Raw genomic sequence first — 17,551 nt, forward strand, 5'->3', positions numbered from 1 at the left:
ATACGCTTCAAGAAGTTTTACAAAAGGCGAAAGTAATAAGTCCACTACAGAGCAGGAGCTAGCAGCTATTCACTGGGCAATAAATCACTTCAGACCATACGTATATGGTAGACATTTCTTAGTACAAAGTGACCATAGGCCACTATCATATCTTTTTTCGATGAGAAACCCCAGTTCAAAATTAACCAGAATGAGAGACTAGACTTGGAGGAGTTTGAATTCACAGTAGAATATCTCAAGGGGAAAGATAATCATGTTGCAGACGCATTGTCCCGAATAACCATCGGAGAACTAGACAGATACTAAAGGTCACAACAAGATCTACAACAAGACAGAAAAATACCTGCGCAGGTGAAAAATTGCATGAACCAAATAAGAAAGAAAATATAAAAATGTCCAATATCTATCAGGTAATCAATAACATTGATGCCAAAAAATATGTTATACTCAAAATAGACAAGCATAAGTGCTTGTTGAAAAGAGGAAAACAAATTATAACACGTTTTGATATGACTAATTTTTATTCTAACGAAATAATCGATTTAGATCAATTCTTTCAAAGGCTTAATGAAGAAGCAAGAATAAATAGCATCATTCAAACACAATTGTCACCAAGTGAACAAATCTTCGAATTTGTCACTATAAAGAATTTTAAAGAAAAGGGCAATAAAATATTAAAAAACTTAAAAATAGCGCTATTAAACAAGGTGACTAAGATAGATAAAAATGATAAGGTTCAAATAAAAGCAATACTGTCTAAATATCATGATGATCCATCAGAAGGAGGCCATTCAGGAATTTCTAGAACCCTGAGGAAAATAAAAAACTATTATTATTGGCCACAAATGACAAAGGCAATAAGTAAATATGTTAAAACATGTTTAAAATGTCAACAAGCCAAGACAACAAAACATACTAAAACACCTTTGACGATAACAGAAACGCCAGCAGCAGCATTTGATATAGTTTTGATAGATACCATTGGTCCACTGCCAAGATCAGAAAACGGAAATGAGTATGCTGTTACTATCATTTGCGATTTAACAAAATATTTGGTAACGGTACATATTCCAAATAAAAGTGCAAGATCAGTTGCTAAGGCTATATTCGAAAATTTTTTTCTAAAGTACGGTCCAATGAAAACAATAATAACGGACATGGGAACGGAATATAAAAACCAAATTATAGACGACCTGTGCAAATATATGAACATAAAAAACATTACTTCAACAGCACACCATCACCAGACATTAGGAACAATAGAACGAAGTCACAGAACTTTCAACGAGTATGTTCGCTCATATATATCTGTTGACAAAACCGATTGGGATATATGGATACAATATTTTACTTATTGTTTCAACACAACACCATCGGTAATTCATGAATATTGTCCATATGAATTAGTATTTGGAAGATTACCAAGACAGTTCATAGATTTTAACAGGATAGACAGAATAGATCCTATTTACAACATGGATGACTATTCAAAAGAAGTTAAGCTAAGATTAGAAATAGCATATAGAAGAGCTAAAAATATGTTAGACAAGGCGAAAGCCGATAGAAAGATAAAATATGATAGAAATATTAGTAACTTTGAATTAAAAATAGGAGATAAGATATTACTTAAAAACGAAACGGGTCATAAACTTGACAATAATTATTAGGACCATATTTAGTTTCAGAAATAGGAGATAATGACAACATTACAATTATAGGAAATAAAAATAAAAAACAGATAGTCCATAAAGATAGGTTAAAAATTTTTAATTCATAATACATTTTGTTTGGTTGGCCAACCACAAATAAAAAACCAATAAAAACATTATAATACAAAACTTTTACTTTGCAAAAATAAAATATATTTTTAATATCTCTTTAATCATTCATTTCAAATATTAATATACATATTAAAAAAAAAAAAAAAAAAATTATATACTTGAAAATAACTTCATATTTTTACGTTATTTTTCAAAAGGAGGGAGATGTAGTATGTGCCTATGCAATATTAAGAACAATTAAATAAAATAGCATATTAACATATGGCAGCACTTGGTTGCTATGTTTATGTTTATGTCTATGCACGCAGTTAGACCCAGGGCGGATGTAACATGATCGCCCACTTGAAGGCCACAAAGTATAAGTGCATTGCCCACTTGAAGGCCAAAAAGTATAAGTGCATGGTCAGCATTCACACGCCGACCAAATGCATATTACATACGTACATACATAGCTCGCTCTCCCGATAAGCCTAGATATATAAGATATACATAAGAACGCCGCTCCGCCGCTGGCGTACCCGGCAGCGCAGCTACGCGGATTAGCCTAAGTCCAAATATATTCAAAACTGTAAAATCAGATACTCTGTAGACGTTGAGCTGGCAGAACCATTTCTGCCGACTCTAAAATCAAAAGAATAAATTGAATAAATATAAAGTCAGCCCGACGGCTGCATTCAACTCAAAACGGACTTGTGTTCTTAATTGGAGTTCATCATTACAACGGTCAGCAAACGCCACCGGTTTGGTCTAAAGCTCTAAAGCTACATGCAGAGCTAGACCACTTGCTGCAATATCAGCAAGAATTAAAGACCCAAAAACTCAAGAAAACTCACTCAGAAAATATTAAAAATATAACCAAACCTGATGAAGTTCCAAAATCCAAGGCATGTCCAGCACCAGCACTAACAAAGCCTAAGAAGTCCTGCCCCCCGGACTGCGAAGGAATCTGGAGTCCTCACTGCCTGAGGACTTGTGAGCAGCCATCAACATCATCGACACCCAAGAAATAGACAGCAGCGAGGGAGTGTCAGCGTGCCACCCCCGGCGACGCCCAGCTGACACCCAAGAAATAGACAGCAGCAAGGGAGTGTCAGCGTGCTACCCCCGGCGACGCCCAGCTGACACCAGATGAACATCAGCAGCACTAGAACATTAAATAAATAACAATAATCATAAAAATATATATATAAGAAAATTGGAAGAAACATTGTAAAACGGAGCATATACTACTATGCCCTGTTAACCCAATATGGCCCGTGAAGCCATACTATATCTAGAATCAGGCAGGCAATAATGTAAAATAAAATTGTTTTTTACGAACATTGACAAAAATTTAAAATTTAATTCCAAATATAAATGTCTATAGAGACAAATGGAAAAAGAAAACTAAAAATATAAATATATATAAAGAAGATTTTCTACCAAAATATAAAATTAGTATACCCAAAATGGGTCTAATAGACACTAAAACTGTGGACTCAACAGCAATATATAAATATAAATATATAAAGTGGAAGTCCAAAATGCAGACTTGTTCTGGATAACCATAATACTAATTGTAATTGCACTAATTATGGTATCCAATGCATTAATAAAAATATACAAATTACACGACAAGTGTCTTAAGAAACGATACCGTAGCACTGCTAACGGTTTAGATAATATTTAAGGGAAATTTTGAGGAAACTCAATTATGAATACAAATATGAAAAAAAAATTTTTGAAAAAAAATAATAAACAAAAATATAAACGTAATATGGAATTTATTTAGATTAGAATATAAAAATCGTCTATTAGCTTTCAAAGCGAACCGTCGTGTTTTTTTTGCTCCCGGTTTTTTATTTTGTGTTTGTTAAACCAGCCGTGGTTTTTAAATAATTTTCTGTAATTATCATATATTTAAACATAATTATTAAAGATCCGTTCGCTTCGCGAGTGATTCTTTTGTGATTTGTGCAGTAGTTTAAACAAATATACAAAGTAGTTTGCATTTTTCGTCTCTTTGTTTTGTTTACTCTCCCTTTTTGTGCGTTGTTCGCAGTGGTGTTTGGTGTTGTTTTTTTTTGCATGCACATAAACTGCACTTTGCGCTCTCACTCTCTCTCTTTCGCTCTCCCACACAAAATCTAAATTTCTCTGCGTGCAGACTGCTCTCGTGCGGTTCTTTTAACAGCTCGCTTGAAAGTTTTGGTCTTGTGTTTTCGTGCGCGCACAGTGGTCTGATTTCAGTTGAACATGGAAACCGTAAATGTCGTCTGCTTTTATAAAAATTGTTGCCAGGTTATAAAACCTGAGCAGCCAAAAATGACTTGTTGGCTATGTGATAGAATGGTGCATACTAAGTGCGCTGGTTTTAATGGCCGTACAAGTGATGACCTAGCAAAGGGTAAAAATCTAAATTACTGTTGTGATGCTTGCCTTGTGGTTGCGAACGAGATGAAATCGTTTATGCGCCAAACTAAAGGTGGCTTGAAAGAACTGATCAACAGTTTTGGCGTTGCTAGAGATAGTTTTCGTCGAGCCGATGATCTTCTTTCCGCGCTTAATTCACAGTTTAATGGCCTTAAGCTATTAGATGAATCTCCAAAGCGCAAAAAAGCCGCTGGTGGTAGGCTGCCTAAGGCCCCGCAACCACGGGCAAATGATCAACAGGACTCCACAACTGATCAGCTGTCAATCGCAGCAAATCCACATATGCTGCTAAGATCGGCAGCTAAAAAAGATTCGGAGCAATCCGATCAATCAGCTGTGGATGGACCCCACCCAGTGATTGCTAAAAATTCCGAATTGTCTGCACTGGTTTCTCAACCAGTGATTCCACCTGTCTCGATTAGTTTACCACCACAAGGGAACATTGAGTCCGGACTACCGGCACAAGTTGGCGCTTCAGAAATACAATCTGCAGCGCCAAAACCCCTCGCGGTGGTTCCACTAAAGAAACAAATTTTTGTTTCTCGGCTTTCCCCTGATCAAACATCGTCGGATGTATTGTCTTATATACAAGACAAAACAAAAGCCGATAATATAAAAGTGGAAAAATTTAATTTCTCTTATGCTAGGGACATATCATCTTTCAAGATAACTGTCCCAAACGAGCTCTTTTCGACCATATGTTCGGGTGATTTTTGGCCGGATAGTATGGTGGTAAAAGAGTTTGAAGCTAAGACCAAAAATAAGAAAAAGGTGCCCGTGGGAATTAAACTTCCCTCACGTGGCCAGACCACTGCACCATCCGCCTCTTCATCTTCTTCCTCTTCAAAAAACTAACAAAACTTACTATCTCCTATCAAAATGTTAGAGGCTTGCGTAGCAAATTAATCAAATTGTATTGTGATAGTCTTTCATTTGCATCCCATATTATAGTGCTCACAGAGACTTGGTTAAAGCCGGAGATACTCAACTCCGAAGTCTTCCCAGGTATGTACACTATATATAGGTTTGACCGTCCCTCCAGACGGGGAGGTGGAGTCTTAATTGCGGTTAGATCTACCCTCGCGTCGGAGGAGTTACTTTTGGACGATTCCCGTAACTCGGAATTCGTATGTGTAAAGCTGTCTTTTTCCGACAGATCAGTTTATATTACGTGCTCCTATGTTCCGCCATCTTCTGAATTCCTGGAATATCATAATCATCTGTCCGCTATCCAGTCCATCTTGAATAAACTTTCTGACAGGGACCAATTGGTAGTTCTAGGTGATTTTAATATACCTGGCACAATATGGTCCCCAGAAAAACAATCGAATATCCTTCTCCCTTTAGCACAACATGACTTTATTGACGGCTTGCTCGACTTATCACTGTCGCAAGTTAATTATATTCAAAATTCTCTTGGTCGACTTTTGGATCTATGTTTTGTAACAAGTCCTGAAAGTGTGTTTCTGTCCAGGGTAGTACCTCTTACTCAACCTGAAGATCAATATCATCCTACTTTCGAGGTGGAAATCGACTTAGGTACGGTATTAAAAGTAAATTCAGAGAAATCTACAAAGCGAATTCCCTGTTTTCGCAAGGCAAATTTTCGGAGGCTAAACAATTTTATAGCTGGCTTTAATTGGTCCGATCTTTACTCCTGCAACATAATGGCGGATGCGATTAATATGTTTTATACCGCAATTAAATCATTTTTTGACTCTTGTGTTCCGATGTACTATCCGTCAACCTCTAAACCTCCTTGGTTTAATAAAGAGTTGACACACCTAAGAAATGTAAAGTCCAGACTCTATATGAAATTTAAAAATACCGGTTCTCAGTCCATCCTTTGTAAATATTTAAGCGCTCGGTTAAACTTTACCGTGCTTAATGCTCAGTGCTACAAAAATTATTTAAACCGTTGTAAGTTCCAGTTTGCACAGGATCCGAAACAGTTTTATAATTTCGTTAGCACTAAGCGAAAAACAAGTTCTTACCCTTCCTCGCTATTTTTTGAAAACACTACGGTTACATCGGATCAGGCAATAGCCGATCTATTCGCCAAGTTTTTTCAAACAACATACTCAACTTTACCTCATTCCGAACAGCCATACTCTTATGCGGTATCTAAGTCGAATTTAATATTTTGCCCCACTATAAACGAAAGCTCACTGCTTAACGATCTTCAGCGTGTTAAACCGGTCTATTCGCCAGGTCCCGATGGAATCCCTGGGTGTGTGCTCAGATTCTGTGCGGAAGCCTTGTGCAAGCCTCTACTGAAACTGTTTACCTTATCTTTGGAATCTTCACAATTCCCTCATATATGGAAGGAGTCCTTTGTGATTCCTCTTCATAAAAAAGGTAGCAAACTGGATGCAAGCAATTACAGAGGAATCTCTAAATTGTCGGCTATCCCAAAACTTTTCGAAAATGTTATCACTCCTCATTTGCAGCACCTTTGTAGATCAATCATATCACCGTGTCAACACGGTTTTATGAAACGCAGATCTACAACCACTAACCTCTTGGAGCTAACTTCTTTTGTAATACAGGGTTTCAAAAATAATCTTCAAACAGATGTCATCTACACTGATTTTAGTAAAGCATTTGACTCTGTTAATCATTACCTTCTAATAAAAAAACTTGATCTTATAGGGTTCCCTGTTTATCTTCTAAATTGGATTTCAAGCTATCTGAATGGCAGGACACAACAAGTCCTCTTTAAAAATTCGTTATCTTCTATTCTCCGAGTCACATCCGGTGTCCCACAAGGGAGCCATCTTGGTCCGCTTCTTTTTACATTATTCATTAACGACCTCCCCTCAATAATAAAACATTCGCGTGTACTTATGTACGCAGACGATGTTAAATTATGCCTCCAGTACAAGGACACTTCTTGCCATTTGGACTTACAATCCGATCTAGACCGTTTTCAAATATGGTGCCGTGATAACATATTAAACTTAAATGGCTCCAAGTGTAAAGTTATGACCTTTTGTCGTGCCAACCCAATACGCACGACTTACACTCTAAGTGGGTGCTCTCTGGACAGAATAACACGAGTTGATGATCTTGGTGTTCTTCTGGACCCAAAACTAAAATTTTCAGACCATATTTCGTCTATTGTCAATAAGGCCAGGGGTGTGCTTGGTTTTATAAAAAGGTGGTCTAAGGAATTTGATGACCCTTACTTGACTAAGACCTTATTTATTTCGTTAGTCCGTCCGATTCTCGAGTACGGATCACCTGTTTGGAGTCCACAATACGCAGTCCACTCGGACCGCATTGAATCGGTCCAAAAAAACTTCTTACTTTTTGCCTTGCGGCGCCTAAATTGGGATGCAAACCATATATTACCCCCTTATTCCAGTAGACTACTTTTAATTAATTTACCATCCCTAGCTAACCGTAGAACTATGCTTGGAACAGTTTTTATTTGTAAACTTATTCGTGGGGATGTTGAGAGTCCCGACTTGATTAGTCGGCTTAACTTCTCGGTTCCAAGTAGATTCACTAGAAACTATATACCCCTTATCTTAAATCATTGTAGATCTAACTATGAGTTGCATGACCCTTACAGAGTTTTATGTTCTGACTATAATAGACTTTATCCTATTATCTGTAATCTTGACTCTCTGCCGCTATTAAAACAATCGATTCTATCTTTTCTATTACAAAATTAGATCCTACTAACACTAATATTTAACATAGTTATTCCTCATTATATTCATTTCCTCGTTCCTATTCTATTTTTTATATCGCGTCTATATCTTCTCGCGAATCGAGCCGTACGATACACGGCAGCGCCCCTCGGTCGGTTGGGCGGGAGGTGTGGCCGTGGGACCCGTGCGAAAAAAAAAAAAAAAAAAAAAAAAAAAAAATACAAATGCCTAAATTTGAAAGTATGAGTAATTTGAAAGTAATGTCAAAGCAAAACTATCAACAGTTCAGCAAAGAGGTAAAACTGCAATGCAATTTACCGCTGAAGTTGATAGATTGAGAAAGCTATTAGAAGCTTCCTTTATCGATGAGGGTCTACTGGTCTAAGTACTAAAGAGGCAATTGACACCATGATAAATCGGGCTGAGCACGAAAGTATCAAAACAGTACTGGAAGCATGGACTTGCACCACTATGGATGCAGCGATAAGCGCATACATAAGAACGAGTGCAAGAGTTACCGGTGACATCAATAAAGTGATGTACTTTAGAGGTAACAGATCCAACAGAGGATACGGAAATGCCAATAGAGGTGGTAACCGAGGTAGAGGCTTCAATAACAATAGTAATAGAGGCAAATACAATAACGTTTACCAGAATAACGGTTATCAAAACCGCTATAATGGAAATAATAACCGCTATAATAGCTTTAACAGCCTTTATCATAGGTACTCAGTAGAAGAAGATCGTAGAGTATACACCATCAAAATCGTCTATTAGCTTTCAAAGCGAACGGTCGTGTTTTTTTTGCTCCCCGATTTTTATTTTGTGTTTGTCAAACCAGCCGTGGTTTTTAAAAAATCTTCTTTAATTATCATATATTTAAACATAATTATTAAAGATCCGTTCGCTTCGCGAGTGATTCTTTTGTGATTTGTGCAGTAGTTTAAACAAATATACAAAGTAGTTTGCATTTTTCGTCTCTTTGTTTTGTTTACTCTCCCTTTTTATGCGTTGTTCGCACATAAACTGCACTTTTCGCTCTCACTCTCTCCCTCTCTCTTTCGCTCTCCCACACAAACGGTTCTTTTAACAGCTCGCTTGAAAGTTTAGTCTTGTGTTTTCGGGCACGCACAGTGGTCTGATTTCAGTTAAACATGGAAACCGTAAATGTTGTCTGCTTTTATAAAAATTGTTGCCAGGTTATAAAACCTGAGCAGCCAAAAATGACTTGTTGGCTATGTGATAGAATGGTGCATACTAAGGGCGCACAAGTGATGACCAAGCAAAGGGTAAAAATCTAAATTACTGTTGTGATGCTTGCACAGTTTTGGCGTAGCTAGAGATAGTTTTCGTCGAGCCGATAATCTTCTTTCCGCGCTTAATTCACAGTTTAATGGCCTTAAGCTATTAGATGAATCTCCAAAGCGCAAAAAAGCCGCTGCTGGCAGGCCGCCTAAGGCCCCGCAACCACGGGCAAATGATCAACAGGACTCCACAACTGATCAGCTGTCAATCGCATCAAATCCACATATGCTGCTAAGATCGGCAGCTAAAAAAGATTCGGAGCAATCCGATCAATCAGCTGTGGATGGACCCCACCCTGTGATTTCTAAAAATTCCGAATTGTCTGCACTGGTTTCTCAACCAGTGATTCCACCCGTCTCGATTAGTTTACCACCTCAAGGGAACATTGAGTCCGGACTACAGGCACAAGTTGGCGCTTCAGAAATACAATCTGCAGGGCCAAAACCCCTCGCGGTGGTTCCACTAAAGAAACAAATTTTTGTTTCTCGGCTTTCCGCTGATCAAACATCGTTGGATGTATTGTCTTATATACAAGACAAAACAAAAGCCGATAATATAAAAGTGGAAAAATTTAACTTCTCTTACGCTAGGGACATATCATCTTTCAAGATAACTGTCCCAAAAGAGCTCTTTTCGACCATATGTTCTGGTGATTTTTGGCCGGATAGTATGGTGGTAAAAGAGTTTGAAGCTAAGATCAAAAATAAGAAAAAGGTGCCCGTGGGAATTAAACTTCCCTCACGTGGCCAGACCACTGCACCATCCGCCTCTTCATCTTCTTCCAAAAAACTCGATATATGGTCGCTGACGTGTGAAGACGTTTTTTCATCGAGCTCCGTATAAAATCGGTTGTTTTTAGTGAAGTGAATGGTTATTAATATAATACAAACAAATAAATCGAAAGCGAAAGAGACGCTCTGTGCGATGCACCATCGCTCGAATACATATTCTGTGTTTGAAATAGTATAAGCAAGTAGTTTTACACTATGAGCCAGAAAGACACTCGCGTTCAGCGACAACGCGAGCAAGACGATCGCCGGCTCTCATTGCAACGAAACAACGCGTACTTCTCTTATGTCTCCGCGACTTCTGCAGACGGCGAGCGGTCAATCACCCATAACCCGACAAGTTTACCATTGCCAACAACTCAAGAAAGAGCGCGTTCTTGCTCTCCCTCACTACTGTCACAAAACCCCCAATCTCCAAACACTTGCGAAATTTCTTTACGCTTACCTACGGTGACTAGTACTGTGACAACAACAACCACTGCAACTGCAATCACAACAACAACTGGAACGGTATCGTCAGCTCGCTCAATTTCGTCGACTGGAACCAACTCAAACAGTATTCACCGACGAGGATGTTGATCGCCTGGTCAAATCGATAGAGGAAACACTTGTTGCTGCAGCCAAGGCCTCTACACCTCCAGACACACACAAAATGACAAATCATAGCAAGACAAATCGTGAAATCGAACAGCTAGTACTTGAAAAACGAAGACTAAGAAGAGAATGGCAGAATCATAGATACCCAACGGCTAAAGAACATCTAAAAATAGCAACACGTAAACTAACCAGGGCACTTAAGCTTGACGAAGCCAACGCCCAGCATCTATATATCAAACAACTATCGCCCAAAAATCACCTGGACATGACTTGGTGGAACCAAAAATGATCATAGAACTCCCACCGTGTGCGGTTCTGACCTTATGCCATCTCTTCAACGCTATTACATAACTTGGATACTATCCCGAAAGGTGGAAAAAGGCGGTTATAGTAATGATTCCCAAGCCAGGCAAAGACAAAACGCAACCCTCATCCTACAGACCAATCAGTCTCCTAACGTGTCTCTCGAAACTGTTTGAAAAGGCATTTTTAAAACAACTAACTCCCTACTTAAGAAGGCGAAATACAATACCATCGCATCAGTTTGGCTTTCGCAAAAATCACGGAACGATCGAACAGGTCAATCGCATCACAAACGAAATTCGTACCGCTTTTGAGCACCGGGAATACTGTTCAGCTATATTCTTAGATGTTGCACAAGCATTTGACCGAGTCTGGGTGGAAGGACTAATGTACAAAATAACAAAACTGCTTCCCCAGAACACGCACAAAGTGTTCGAATCTTATCTCTTCAAAAGAGTGTTCTCAACCAGGTGTAACAGTTCGACTTCACACGACCGCGTTATCAATGCTGGAGTCCCCCAAGGTAGTGTATAAGTTAATAAAAAACAATAAGTTAACAATAAGTTAAAAAAAAAAAAAAAAAAAAAAAAAAACAATACAATTTGATTAATTTGCTACGCAAGCCTCTAACATTTTGATAGGAGATAGTAAATTTTGTAGTTAGTTTTTTGAAGAGGAAGAAGATGAAGAGGCGGATGGTGCAGTGGTCTGGCCACGTGAGGGAAGTTTAATTCCCACGGGCACCTTTTTCTTATTTTTGATCTTAGCTTCAAACTCTTTTACCAACATACTATCCGGCCAAAAATCACCCGAACATATGGTCGAAAGAGCTCGTTTGGGACAGTTATCTTGAAAGATGATATGTCCCTAGCGTAAGAGAAGTTAAATTTTTCCACTTTTATATTATCGGCTTTTGTTTTGTCTTGTATATAAGACAATACATCCGACGATGTTTAATCAGGGGAAAGCCGAGAAACAAGAATTTCTTTCTTTAGTGGAACCACCGCGAGGGGTTTTGGCCCTGCAGATTGTATTTCTGAAGCGCAAACTTGTGCCGGTAGTCCGGACTCAATGTTCCCTTCTGGTGGTAAACTAATCGAGACAGGTGGAATCACTGGTTGAGAAACCAGTGCAGACAATTCGGAATTTTTAGAAATCACAGGGTGGGGTCCATCCACAGCTGATTGATCGGATTGCTCCGAATCTTTTTTAGCTGCCGATCTTAGCAGCATATGTGGATTTGATGCGATTGACAGCTGATCAGTTGTGGAGTCCTGTTGATCATTTGCCCGTGGTTGCGGGGCCTTAGGCAGCCTACCACCAGCGGCCTAATAGCTTAAGGCCATTAAACTGTGAATTAAGCGCGGAAAGAAGATCATCGGCTCGACGAAAACTATTTCTAGCTACTCCAAAACTGTTGATCAGTTCTTTCAAGCCACCTTTAGTTTGGCGCATAACGATTTCATCTCGTTCGCAACCACAAGGCAAGCATCACAACAGTAATTTAGGTTTTTTTCCTTTGCTAGGTCATCACTTGTACGGCCATTAAAACCAGCGCACTTAGTATGCACCATTCTATCACATAGCCAACAAGTCATTTTTGGCTGCTCAGGTTTTATAACCTGGCAACAATTTTTATAAAACCAGACAACATTTACGGTTTCCGTGTTTAACTGAAATCAGACCACTGTGCGTGCACGAAAACGCAAGACCAAAACTTTCAAGCGAGCTGTTAAAAGAACCGCACGAGAGCAGTCTGCACGCTGAGAAATTTAGATTTTGTGTGGGAGAGCGAAAGAGAGAGAGAGAGTGAGAGCGAAAAGTGCAGTTTATGTGCATGCAAAAAACAACACCAAACACCACTGCGAACAACGCACAAAAAAGGGGAGAGTAGAGACGAAAAATGCAAACTATTTTGTATATTTGTTTAAACTACTGCACAAATCACAAAAGAATCACTCGCAAAGCGACCGGATCTTTAATAATTATGTTTAAATATATGATAATTAAAGAAGATTATTTAAAAACCACGGCTGGTTTGACAAACACAAAATAAAAACAGGGGAGCAAAAAAAACACGACCGTTCGCTTTGAAAGCTAATAGACGATTTTGATGGTGTATACTCTACGATCTTCTTCTACTGAGTACCTAAAGGCTGTTGCGAGTTTCCCTGATCTTGGATTACTCGTACATTGCTATTATTTTCGTTATAGTTATTCTGGTTGTTGTTACGGCCTCTGTTTCCATTATTGCGGCCTCTATTATAGCTATTATAGCGGTTATTATTTCCATTATAGCGGTTTTGATAACCGTTATTCTGGTAACCGTTATTGTAGTTGCCTCTATTACTATTGATATTGAAGCCTCTACCTACCAAAAGTTGACCAAGAGAATTTGGAATATAATTTACTTGCGACAGCGATAAGTCGAGCAATCCGTCAATAAAGTCATGTTGTGCTAAATGGAGAAGGATATTCGTGTGTTTTTCTGGGGACCACATTGTGCCAGGTACATTAAAATCACCTAGAACTACCAATTGGTCCCTGTCAGAAAGTTTATTCAAGATGGACTGGATAGCAGACAGATGATTCTGATATTCTAGGAATTCAGAAGATGGCGGAATATAGGAGCACGTAATATAAACTGATCTGTCGGAAAAAGACAGCTTTACACATACGAATTCCGAGTTACGGGAATCGTCCAAAAGTAGCTCCTCCGACGCGAGGGTAGATCTAACCGCAATTAAGACTCCACCTCCCCGTCTGGAGGGACGGTCAAACCTATATATAGTGTACATACCTGGGAAGACTTCGGAGTTAAGTATCTCCGGCTTTAACCAAGTCTCTGTGAGCACTATAATATGGGATGTAAATGAAAGACTATCACAATACAATTTGATTAATTTGCTACGCAAGCCTCTAACATTTTGATAGGAGATAGTAAGTTTTGTAGTTAGTTTTTTGAAGAGGAAGAAGATGAAGAGGCGGATGGTGCAGTGGTCTGGCCACGTGAGGGAAGTTCAATTCCCACGGGCACCTTTTTCTTATTTTTGATCTTAGCTTCAAACTCTTTTACCACCATACTATCCGGCCAAAAATCACCAGAACATATGGTCGAAAAGAGCTCTTTTGGGACAGTTATCTTGAAAGATGATATGTCCCTAGCGTAAGAGAAGTTAAATTTTTCCACATTTATATAATCGACTTTTGTTTTGTCTTGTATATAAGACAATACATCCGACGATGTTTGATCAGGCGAAAGACGAGAAACAAAAATTTGTTTCTTTAGTGGAACCACCGCGAGGGGCTTTGGCCCTGCAGATTGTATTTCTGAAGCGCCAACTTGTGCCGGTAGTCCGGACTCAATGTTCGCTTGTGGTGGTAAACTAATCGAGACAGGTGGAATCACTGGTTGAGAAACCAGTGCAGACAATTCGGAATTTTTAGAAATCACAGGGTAGGGTCCATCCACAGCTGATTGATCGGATTGCTCCGAATCTTTTTTAGCTGCCGATCTTAGCAGCATATGTGGATTTGCTGCGATTGACAGCTGATCAGTTGTGGAGTCCTGTTGATCATTTGCCCGTGGTTGCGGGGCCTTAGGCAGCCTACCACCAGCGGCTTTTTTGCGCTTTGGAGATTCATCTAATAGCTTAAGGCCATTAAACTGTGAATTAAGCGCGGAAAGAAGATCATCGGCTCGACGAAAACTATTTCTAGCTACTCCAAAACTGTTGATCAGTTCTTTCAAGCCACCTTTAGTTTGGCGCATAAACGATTTCATCTCGTTCGCAACCACAAGGCAAGCATCACAACAGTAATTTAGATTTTTACCCTTTGCTAGGTCATCACTTGTACGGCCATTAAAACCAGCGCACTTAGTATGCACCATTCTATCACATAGCCAACAAGTCATTTTTGGCTGCTCAGGTTTTATAACCTGGCAACAATTTTTATAAAAGCAGACAACATTTACGGTTTGCATGTTTAACTGAAATCAGACCACTTTCAAGCGAACTGTTAAAAGAACCGCACGAGAGCAGTCTGCACGCTGAGAAATTTAGATTTTGTGTGGGAGATCAAAAGAGAGAGAGACAGTGAGAAACACCACTGCGAACAACGCACAAAAAGGGAGAGTAAACAAAACAAAGAGACGAAAAATGCAAACTACTTTGTATATGATATTTGTTTAAACTACTGCACAAATCACAAAAGAATCACTCGCGAAGCGAACTGATCTTTAATAATTATGTTTAAATATATGATAATTAAAGAAGATTATTTAAAAACCACGGCTGGTTTGACAAACACAAAATAAAAACAGGGGAGCAAAAAAAACACGACCGTTCGCTTTGAAAGCTAATAGACGATTTTGATGGTGTATACTCTACGATCTTCTTCTACTGAGTACCTAAAGGCTGTTGCGAGTTTCCCTGATCTTGGATTACTCGTACATTGCTATTATTTTCGTTATAGTTATTCTGGTTGTTGTTACGGCCTCTGTTTCCATTATTGCGGCCTCTATTATATCTATTATAGCGGTTATTATTTCCATTATAGCGGTTTTGATAACCGTTATTCTGGTAACCGTTATTGTAGTTGCCTCTATTACTATTGTTATTGAAGCCTCTACCTCGGTTACCACCTCTATTGGCATTTCCGTATCCTCTGTTGGATCTGTTACCTCTAAAGTACATCACTTTATTGATGTCACCGGTAACTCTTGCACTCGTTCTTATGTATGCGCTTATCGCTGCATCCATAGTAGTGCAAGTCCATGCTTCCAGTACTGTTTTGAAACTTTCGTGCTCAGCCCGATTTATCATGGTGTCAATTGACTCTTTAGTACTTAGACCAGTGGCATGTTCTAGAGGTATACCCTCATCGATAAAGGAAGCTTCTAATAGCTTTCTTAGTCTATCAACTTCAGCGGTAAATTGCATTGCAGTTTTACCTCTTTGCTGAACTGTTGATAGTTTTGCTTTGACATTACTGGATGTCTCACCGACAACTACTTTCTGCTATTTGTTTATAATTGCTGGAATTATCGTTTCATTGTCAACTGAGTTCAAAATTGTGCCAACTATTTTTGACTTAATGACCTCAACTGCAATGTCTTCAAATGGTCCCTTAGCTAGATCTACCAATTTGATTGTCTTAACGAATCGTTGTAAATGGATCTTTTGTCCATCAAATTCTGGCACTGCGCAAGCTACTTCCTTAATGTAAGACCTAATGGCTGCTGCTTGTTCTGCCATGGTTAATTTATTTTCGGAGTCAGCTGCGTTATATGTTTTATCTTCCTTCTTCAGCATTAATTTTGCTGGTATAGTTAGATCGTGAAGATCTTCCTCTTTAATTTCTTCCTCGACTACAGTCGTATTTTCTTCGTCCGAGTCAGTGCTTTCTTCATTCAAATTTATTGTTAGCGGAGTGTTTACTATTGTCGGAATTTCTATCTGGAGGCTGAATTTATTTTTTATTAATATTAATTTTTCTCTTAATGCCACCAGTAGTTCCGAAACTTTAGCACACTGTTTACTGTCCAAATTCGTTCTATTTTGTTGGATCAGCTCTCTGACTTCATTATAACTATTTACCAAGGTTTGGTCATTTTTATTTGTTGTTACAGCTTGTATTAATCTATTTTGCGTTAAGCATTTATAAGATTTTCTGAAATTTTCTTTTGAATCTTTTATCTGATCAATAAGCTTTTCCCAGTCCATGCTGTGGTATACTCATACTTTCAAATTTAGGCATTTGTATTTTTAGATTCTAATCTAAATAAATTCCATATTACGTTTATATTTTTATTTATTATTTTTTTTTCAAAATTTTTTTTCATATTTGTATTCATAATTGAGTTTCCTCAAAATTTCCCTTAAATATTATCTAAAGCGTTAGCACTGCTACGTTATCGTTTCTTAAGACACTTGTTGTGTAATTTGTATATTTTTATTAATGCATTGGATACCATAATTAGTGCAATTACAATTAGTATTATGGTTATCCAGAACAAGTCGGCATTTTGGACTTCCACTTTAATTATTTATATTTATATATTGCTGTTGAGTCCACAGTTTTAGTGTCTATTAGACCCATTTTGGGTATACTAATTTTATATTTTGGTAGAAAAGGAAAGGCAGGACTTCTTAGGCTTTGTTAGTGCTGGTGCCTGTGCTGCACATGCCTTGGATTTTGGAACTTCATTAGTTTTGGTTATATTTTTAATATTTTCTGAGTGAGTTTTCTTGAGTTTTTGGGTCTTTAATTCTTGCTGATATTGCAGCAAGTGGTGTGGCTCTGCATGTAGCTTTAGAGCTTTCGACCAAACCGGTGGCGTTTGCTGACCGTATATTAGCCACCTTACGTGGGCTATACGTTTGTTCAGCTTAGTTTTTAAACCGCCACGGTGTTTCCCATAACTCAATATACCATAATACCATAACTCTACTCACTCAGATTTATCCTTAGTATTGGCAATTCCATGTAATGATTCCTTGGTTATGGGTCTTCTTCCAGTCCAGTTTTCCTCCAATATGTGTTTTTTACAGATTTCCCATATTACGTTGCTCACGTTGCTTATTTTTCTTTATTCATAATGTTGATGTATTTTTGTTTTCCTTTTTGTTTTTTACAGATTTAGTCAATTCGTCCATCGTTGGACGACTGTCACGGTCGCCATGTAATGAAGCTCCAATAATAA

This window comes from Drosophila mauritiana, unplaced genomic scaffold, assembly GCF_004382145.1.
Source record: "Drosophila mauritiana strain mau12 unplaced genomic scaffold, ASM438214v1 U_304, whole genome shotgun sequence".
NCBI classification, from domain to species: domain Eukaryota; kingdom Metazoa; phylum Arthropoda; class Insecta; order Diptera; family Drosophilidae; genus Drosophila; species Drosophila mauritiana.